The sequence below is a fragment of the Struthio camelus genome, chromosome Z, assembly GCF_040807025.1.
Source record: "Struthio camelus isolate bStrCam1 chromosome Z, bStrCam1.hap1, whole genome shotgun sequence".
NCBI lineage: Eukaryota > Metazoa > Chordata > Aves > Struthioniformes > Struthionidae > Struthio > Struthio camelus.
Window position 1 is genome coordinate 42,498,093 of NC_090982.1, and position 8,665 is coordinate 42,506,757.

Below are 8,665 nucleotides of genomic sequence, written 5' to 3' on the forward strand. Positions count from 1 at the left end.
TGTATACAATTTGGAGGAAAAAAAGGTGTGTGTGTGTGTATATATATGTGTGTGTGTATATATATGTATGTATATATACATATACACACATGCTTATTTGCCGTTTATGCAGAATATTATTATTGTTTCAGTAGTTAGAACTGCTCATCACACCTGACAGTATTAAATAACTTGAAGGGAAACATTTATTATGTGATTGACTTTCTGGGCAATTAAGATTTAAATGAACTGTGATCCTGCAGAAAAACGATGTGTTTATTTCCCCTGTTGTTTAGAAAAAACCAAACACACACACTCTGCACAGGATTAGCCAGTGTTTTTCTCGCTTCACAATACCATTCCTTTGCTTTTCTCAGCCAAGAACGATTACTTACTGTTCTGGCTGATGGCATGTTGTGTATAGAGAAGAGTCTCCAATGTCATAAAATTAAGACTGTGAGAAATTAAATCACAAATGCGTAGTTTACCAGAGCACCCAAATTAATGTCCAGCCTTACAGTTTTGCCTGTGCAGGTGGACACTGGCCCCTCTATGTCCCCTCGGTGAGGCCAGGAGGGCTTTGCGGGACTCCGGCTGTCCGTTGGCACACAGCCTGCTACTGAACTGCGGCTTCGATTTGTTTCTGGGTAGGAAGCTACTGGGTAGCACCTGGAGACGGCTTCATCCCTGTGGTATATTTGCTATTTTTCATTCATTTTTCTGAAAGGCAATGACAGCTGTTCTGCACTTTTGTGATAACTGTCTCAAATTGGACTTTCTCACCTGGTGCTTTCTTACATTATTTCAACCATTATCATCTCCTTGTAATTATTTTAAATAGGTTTTTATTCTCTAGCTCCTCGATCTCTGCCTGTGAAACAGGAGGTGGTGTCAGATACGTGCTAACTTAGCTAAAGCTGTCAAAGCATTACCCATTTGGGGCAGTTTCTATTACGCTACATTTTTTCAACAAGCTATTAAATTATCTGGTACTGTCTCTTTGTTGGAAACCGCAAAGAAATGAATATCATTCTCAGTGACTTTTAATAAAAACTGAAGAATGATGATAATGGTTTTTAAGTACTTGTACTATAGCCCAGCAGACCACTTACGTAATTGCACTGTATGTGTTTTGTTCATGTTTTGATTAAGAGGTGACTAGGCAATGCTCATACTGTAGAACTCAGTGCAATGAATTGGATGGGTCTTGGATAACGCCATCAGGTTGCTTTTTGTTGAGCTTTGGCTGTGCGGTATTTTCCTTTACCCTATTTAAAAGTGTCTGTAGGAATTACTAGATCATGGGAAGTATGAACATAAACAATATGATACATGGATGACAGACGTTTCCCATGAGACCGGGTTCCCCTCGATTTGTGTGCAACTCTCCTGAAACCAAGTGTTGTTTCAAATTCAAGCACAGAGTGGGATCCTTGGAAATTCATTCCTTTTTGAATGATTTAGCTCCTGGCTATGAGTGAACAGGTAATATACGAGTCAGTTTTGAAATAATGGACAGTACGTAGAATTGCATATTTTTGACAAAAAACCTGATGGCTATAATTTCAGTTCCCTCTAAGTCTCTGAATATGGCCTGGCCTGACCTTCAAAATAAATTTTGGGGCCATGTATCCATGAGAAGTACCAATTAAAACGTTTGCTTATGTCACTGTGGGGTAAAACTCAAATCAGTGTTTTATCGATGACTGATGCATTTTCTTGCGTTTCAGGGGTTGCGTATATCTCTCCTTTCCAATCTGCCTTGCTGCATCTCGAGAAGGGTGAGAAGCCCCCACGCTGTGGCACGAGACTCAGAGACCCTGGGCTGGGCCAGCTCAGCCTCCACCCCGCCTGGTGTCCCTCGTGTCCCATCCCAAACATGGGCCCACAGGGGGCACCTGCGACAGCCTGCAATAACAGCGCGGGTATCTAGTATTATTACTTTTTCAGCCTCGAGGATTAGCACCTCAGGGACTTCCTGCACCAGAAATGTCTGTTGTGAGCCAATTTAAGAGGTTAGGAAGAAACTCTTTCAATAACTACCCCCCTTAGATTTCTTATACCTCCCTCTGAAACGTATGGTAATGATCATAGGCAGAGCCAAGGTATAGGTCAAGATGAACCAGTCAGTGGTCTTGACTCAGTTTGACAATTTTGTAGTGTAGCCCTGTCTTTCTTCAGCTACATCTTCGTTTCTCCTGTCTGGGACCAGAACTCTTCTCATATGACTTATTAAACATTAATAATATATTTTAATATATTTGTACATTTAGTATTTTGCAAGTTCTGCTCTTTATCAAAGTTGTTTCGCTAATATGTATCTAAAAGAACTAACTATCCAAAATTAAGGGAACTTGTGATGAAAGGAGGAAATTAATAAGCTAATGTAAGTAAGCAAGGGAACAAGTAAAGGACATTTCTATGTGTTCAGTTGAATCAGCATGTTATCTTTTTAACTATACAACAAATACCTGATATCTAGCTAGCAGGATTAGTACTAGCTGTTACAGACAAGATCTGGACATACTTTTCACTACTGTTGCACTTCTACTCATGTCCATAAACTGACTTTTAGCTTACACCAGAGTATAATTAGGATGTATTTCTCTAAAGGGCAAATGGGTTATTTACTGCATAAACAAATTGCTTGTGAACTCTGTGCTGTTTTTGTCCTTTCCTATATATACCTCTGATGAGTTTGCAGACTGGCTGAATTTATAACTTTGAAGTTGTTATTATTCAATAAGTGAGATTTCTACTAAATCTTTTCGCTGAATTAGTGAGGATAATTAATTGATGAGCCAATTTGTTTCCAGCAAAGAATTGCTAAGCATATACACTAAGTGCAGAGGGAATCAAATATTAAGACACTAATTTCATACGAAAGTGCATCACTTTGTGATTATACTGAACCTGGTACAGTCCCTGATATTTAATTAATATTACCGATATCATAACAGCTGAAATCACACTAAGACTATAAAGATATATTGATACAATACAAACTTAATAGAATGAAAGCTGAAATGAAGGCAGTGCAATCTGTTTATTGTATTCATATTGAACTGAGAGCAAACTATATTGCATACCTTGTTTTTATTTTGAAAAAGAAACTTTTGCTTCTGGTTGCTTCCAAACTTCTAGGAAACATTGAAAGATACAATTTCATTACGCAGAACTTTGTGCAGGGGATCTGTCAGGTGATAGGTCTACTTGAGGCTGTATTGAGCTGAGTGCTGTGGGCAATCCTTCTGTGGGTATAGATAATGCTGTTTTTTTTAATCCCTCGCGTCCTTTGTCCTCAAGGGTCAGGTGGTTTTCAGGCATCCCAGGAAGAAAGTCCTCCTTTATTTCAGTGCTTTACATTGTCTTTTAATTATGAGTAGCTTATGGTTCAGATTTACTGTCCATCCACAGCACAGTTGAGCTGGTCAGGTAAGGAAAATAAAAAAAGAGGACAAGCTCAAACACACCTGAAATTTTCCTCTCATCTTGCCTCCATTTGTGTTTTCACAGTAATATGAGTCTGTGCATGCCTTTGCCTTCCTTTCTCTCCTGGAGGCTGTGTTATGCTAGCGAAGCAAGTAAAACAGATACTTGGAGGTTTGCAGGATCTGTTACTTTGAGAATGAAGATGTCAAGGGTAGGGACCTGTCGTTAGGCAGAGATTCACAGATGCCTCTTTCTGACCAAAGGACGATTTTTGTGCTGAGGGCCAGCAGATTCAAATCATATAGATTTATCCTCATTCTTTCCTTTCTACGCATTGGAGATGCGAGCTCTGCAGATGACACTGTGTACTTCCCATGCATCCTCCGTGCAACGTGGGAGGCCGAATTCCTATTACATGCTACTGCAGGGAACCATCTTGCACCAATTTACTCCTTAGACAGATTTTCCCCTTAGTGAGCTGGTATCAAAGACCCCAGTCATTCTGAATGCAAAACACACTGTATTTCAACTCCTAGGAAATGGGGTTACCTATCAGACAACACTGGTCACTTTGCAGGATCAGGATCTAAACATGTATAGTTGGCCTGAGGTTTTTTTAGGATCTTACTTCGTTTCACCTTTAAACTAAACACAAATGTTTAAATAAATATCAGTGCGGACAGTTTACAGCTTTCCCCCAGCATGGCTTTAAACATTTATTATTCTGCCCCTTTTAAAATAAGCTGGCAGCTTTTTATGACTATATTAAGGAAACCTTCAGGGCAGCAGACAAGACAGGATATTATTCTGAGATTAAGGGAGGAAAATGAGAAAAAGGGATGCTAACAAAAGGCAAACTGGAGAGGAAGAGGATCATACTCGCTTTCCACTGCTGGAGGAAACCACGGCCCCTATTGTGTGTGTTCTGAAAGTGATTATCTCCAGTCACTGATTCTTTCAGGGTCTAATCCGCTGATTCACTTGCTTTTTCCCATCAGGTTGGGAAAGGAGACATCAAAAAGCGTTAATATCCATTATAGCTAAGAATCCGCACCAAAGGGACCATTAGCTAATCTGCATTCAAATATTTGTTGGATAAATTTTGTTTCCCAAACACATTTTTGAGGTGGTTATTTACTCATTCGTAATACTTTCATTTTTTGCAGGAGGCTTGACAGCTATTGTGGAAAAGAAATGTTGCTGGCACTGCCACTCCGTGTGCTATCAGTTTGACTCCATGCATCCAAGGATTATGATTTTTGAAACCACAGATGTCTGCGGCTTGGCTAATAACAGACAGGCTTGTCGGCTACCCTGTGTCGAGGATAACTGCATCTCCCTGGGAAGCAGCGACTGAAGAGCCAGAGTTGCATCCTCACACTGTGAGATTTCTAATTAACTGCAGCACCCAAAGCAGGCCAGCCTGAAATCAATATAATAAGCCGCTATCAATGGGAAAAATCCTCAAACCCGCTAGTAATTTAGAAACAGAAACAATGTGGGAGTATTGGAAAACTGTATGTTATCATCTTTCAGAGGCTATTGAATAGTTTTGCAGGATTTTGAATGGAATAATGCAGTTTTATAGAACTCAACTATTGGGCTTCTCCCATCACACGGTTATACTGAATCACGTAAGGAATTGTGCTGTGCTATAGATAAAAGTGCCTGATGTGCATAACATATTGTAATGTGAAGAATCTGATACAATATTGCAATACCATGTTAGATTTTTGTCAGCTTTTCATTAGCGTTCAGTGAACTGCCCAAGGTCTCACACCAAGGCCCAGTGCTCTGCTGTGCTACTGCGGCTGTGTTCCTGCCTGCTGCCCTGCGCTAATGCCCAGGTGTGCCTCGTTCAGTAACGAGCCTCCACCTCCCTCATGCCCTCATACCACAGAGAAGGCTAGGTGGGCTTCTCATCTCCTCTTTGGCAATCCCATGCTCCTGTCTGCCGTGAGGGCCTGGTAAAGCAAAAGACTGTCAGGAATCCAAGCTGCCACCTGCAAGTCTGACCATTTGGTTAAAGGGCCCCAAATATTCAGATGCTGAGGTGGAGTGAAAAAAGTCACAAGTCGTAGAGCTGCTAATGCTCTGGATCATTGTCTGTTGAACCCTGGTTCACGGCTGAGAAGGCAACACCTGCACTTCTGGTTATGTGTTGTTCTTATCCTCAGACCTGCGTAGCAGTTGCCAAACTGGAGCTCTCAGGTAATGTTAGTTGTAAAAAATATAGGTTCTTCCTTCAAGGGAAGTGAAAGTGTTTGATACATTTAAATGGAGAATGATTGGCGAAAGTAGCCATGGACAAGGCTCAGTCCTCTCTTCTGTTATATTATTTGTTCAATTATTTGAGAGTGCAGTTAGATACTTCCAGTGAGCACAAGTGCAGCCTCTTGGGTACCTTCTGTGCTAGGCTTGAATGCCACTGGCTCTCTTTTGCTGCCTGGCTACAATAAACTCTAGATAAATGTGTTTAACAGATGGACAGAGGCAGTCTAGGCAGGGAATGAGAAATACTTTGAATATCTTTACTCTTTTGTTATTCTCCCGGTGTCTAACTTAGGACTTCTAGTTCATTTGAATTCATCAGTGCTAGGATTGCTATGTAATTGAAGATTGCCTGCATATCAGTGCAGGCCTTCTCAAGATAACCTAAGGGTATGAGGCCTTTCTTTCTTGTTGCATTACATATGTCTAGGACTGAAGACTCACATTTGAAAAAAGGCTGTAGTTGTGTCCTGTAGTAGGCTGTTTGCTTAGCCACATAAGTTGCCACTATGAACCTGTGGCACTGCTCTGTGTATCAGATTTCCATTTACCTTGTATTTGAGATACATTTTAATGTAGTTTTTAAAGCTGTCCAAAGGATCAGTCCTAGGTCGATGAGAGATTGTTCATCTCCCCTGGGCATCGGCCTCCCATGACAGTGATGTCCTCTGAGATCAGCAGTGTGACTGAGCAGCCTAGGATGCTTGTGAGTGCCGAAGACAAAATCTTTCATAGGATCCTGGTCCTGAAAGGTCTTGCTTCTCTGTTTGGTCCTGCTTCTCTGAGAAGTAAGAGTGACCTGACCATTTTAAGAACTAAATGCATAATTTCTTTCTTTCATTTAAGCTTTCCTTAGACAAGATTTTTCATTCCCTTCCCACCTATATATGGGTATGAGTCATATACCACATATACTCCCATATACTTACAGGCAAAGCATAAAAACATACCTATATATCTATCAACCTATACACTAAGATAGCTGAAAATGGAGTGTTCAAGTGCTAGTTTTAGATACTTGGGAAATTATAAGATAGAGTAATGGTGACAGATTATACAAGTAGATGGAAACCTACTATCACATGTGCATAAATCAAATGTGTAATATTCAGATTCTATTTGGACATTGGGCTACTTCTATACTGATGAAAAACTGAAAACATGTAAAATTGTATATGCAGGACTGGACGATATTTTAATATGAATGTCATAATGGTTATTTCTACTAGTGAAAATGTGATCATATGGAAGTCCATTTCTAGGAGAAACTGTATTTCTTATTAATAGGGTATATAAAACTCATAGGACACTACACTGATTGCTCTTTTGTCAGTTAAAAAAAAGTTAGGTCAGAGGAAAAAACAAAAATTTCAATTACATTTACAGCAGCAGCTGAAGGGGAACAAAATCAATGAAAGGAGCATACTTATTAGAGACCTGCAGTTGCCATAAAACTGAAACTAAATCACACTGACAGTGTCTGAACTTCAGATAAATTGCTTTGAATTCAGAATGGGAGCCTGGAGAAATAATGGAAATGATATTGCAGTTGTTAAAGAAAGAACTTTTTTATATCCGTTGCCTTTCTGGATCTTGTAGATTATTTCAAGGATCACACACTGATTTGTTATCTGTTTTATTATTATTTTTTGTATAGGGACGCCTATTGTTCCTCCAACAGATGAAACACTGCTGTCAATCGTCTTGGCACTGCCTGGTTAGAGAATTATGTGATTTTGAGGGATGAGATATTTCTTCTCGGTAGCTATCCAAGCTGACCTGTGGCTAAGCCTCAGTTATTATTTTAAAAAAAGTCAAGAGAAGGAAACAGGCACAAAAAGATGACCGGTTAAAAGTTACTCTTTCTTTCAACAACTCATCTAGCGATACAGTTCGCTTTCTGTGACATCCTCATAGAATGAAATCCTCTGCAGTTTCTCATGGGTTTCTTTACTGACTGCAACTGCTCTTTCTAAATTCACCGTAATTGTCTGATGGCTTGGTTCAGAAAGACTCAAAATTTGGCTGTTGCATTAATTTCCTCAATTCTGTGGTTTGCTGCTTGGAACACACTTGAAAAAAGCTGCTGTAGATCAGCTTTCATACTGTTTTTATATTCTTTGGTCCCCTGTTGGATGGAAATTGTTTGCATGAATGCTGTTTATGAGAGTCTCCTCAAGGACCCCTGGGTAACAGGGCTAGCTGGTATTCTCAAAACACTTAAAATTACAGGTACAGAAAATTGGTAAGGAAGAGTAGGGAGCTCCTAGACTGCACTGAAGGAGGTGCTGAGCCACTGTAGACTTTTTTGCAGGTGCTGAGCCACTGAAGACTTTTTTGCAGTAGCAGTATGGAAGGGTTGCAATGTTACATAACTCTCCATGCCAGCGTTGTCACCTCAGTGCTATGCTTTCCACGTTATTTATAATAGTTACCTTACTTGAAACTGATTTGTTAGTTATGATTTCAATATTTTTGTAGTTCTGTGGAGCATACTGTAGGTGTTCATAATTGCTAAGTTATAAATATTTATGGATGTATATATTCTTTTTAAAACTAATGTGTTACCCTGTTTTATTGATGTAGAAATGGTTCATCCAGGGTAACAAATAGTCTTCGTGGAATATCTGTGTGTCTGTGTGGAAAGAAAGAACCTAAACATGGAAATAAAATCCTACTCACTATACACTGAAATAAAATTTAAGGTGCTACACTGAAAGCTAGGAAATATAAAGTATTATAAATGCAATCTGTGATATGTATGCGACGGGACTAAAAAGTACCTTTATCAGTTGTGTCTGCAGCACATCCACGCGCCTTTCATTAAACATAATATACTGTAAAACAAAACAAAAACACTCTAGAAACTGCAGCAGACCTATTGTAAGGCGAATTGCCTGTACGAGGGGGCATGTGTGTGTACGCTGGGGATTCAGGAAAAGGGGAAAACCAAAAAGCTTATACTTCCATTTGATTTTCTCTG

The 8,665-nt window shown here is 39.7% G+C and overlaps 1 long non-coding RNA gene across 1 annotated transcript; it reads left to right on the forward strand.

Moving 5' to 3' along the window:
* Positions 1-538: 538 nt before the first annotated feature.
* On the forward strand, positions 539-8,349 carry LOC138064507 (uncharacterized). The gene is made up of 4 exons (XR_011137771.1): positions 539-671; positions 1,710-1,904; positions 4,578-5,622; positions 7,340-8,349. It is a non-coding gene; the product is annotated as an uncharacterized lncRNA (long non-coding RNA).
* The last annotated feature ends 316 nt before the right edge of the window (positions 8,350-8,665 follow it).